The sequence below is a fragment of the Orycteropus afer genome, unplaced genomic scaffold, assembly GCF_000298275.1.
Source record: "Orycteropus afer afer isolate SDZICR_OR568_19922 unplaced genomic scaffold, OryAfe1.0 scaffold00216, whole genome shotgun sequence".
Classification (NCBI taxonomy): Eukaryota; Metazoa; Chordata; class Mammalia; order Tubulidentata; family Orycteropodidae; genus Orycteropus; species Orycteropus afer.
Window position 1 is genome coordinate 371,859 of NW_006921803.1, and position 536 is coordinate 372,394.

Consider the following 536-nt stretch of genomic DNA (forward strand, 5'->3'; position numbering starts at 1 on the left):
CTCGAATTGTAGCCTGGTGCTTCCCTAATAAACCTCATAATCTGTGAGTTCTGTGTAGCCACTGCAGTGAATTATCGAACCGAGGAGAGAGGTGGTGGGTGCTTTGGGAGGAACGGTTGGAGAAAGGGTTGGAGGGAGGCAGCATGTCTGGCCTCACAGGAATAGGCCTTGGGCTATTGATGGTGATTCTGTCTTCCTCTTGTGGGATTAGAGGAGGTCAGAAAATGTGGCCTCCTTGTCCTTTTTGCACTAGGATACATATCTGGAGTAACCATACTGTACCATACCTAAATGTCATGTGTTAAAGATGATAAAGCAATAAAAAGAAAATCATAGTCCTATCAATTGAAGAATGACTTTGATACCTTTACACTGGCAATACTTACGTGTCTTGTTCTTACCTGTTTTATTTACCTTATTCCTCTCCTAGTAGTTCATTATTGTGCTATAAGATGTTACTTTCTAAAATAAAAATGTTATCATGATACTCATGTATTTAAATCTATTATATTATCTATTATATAATCTATATATAT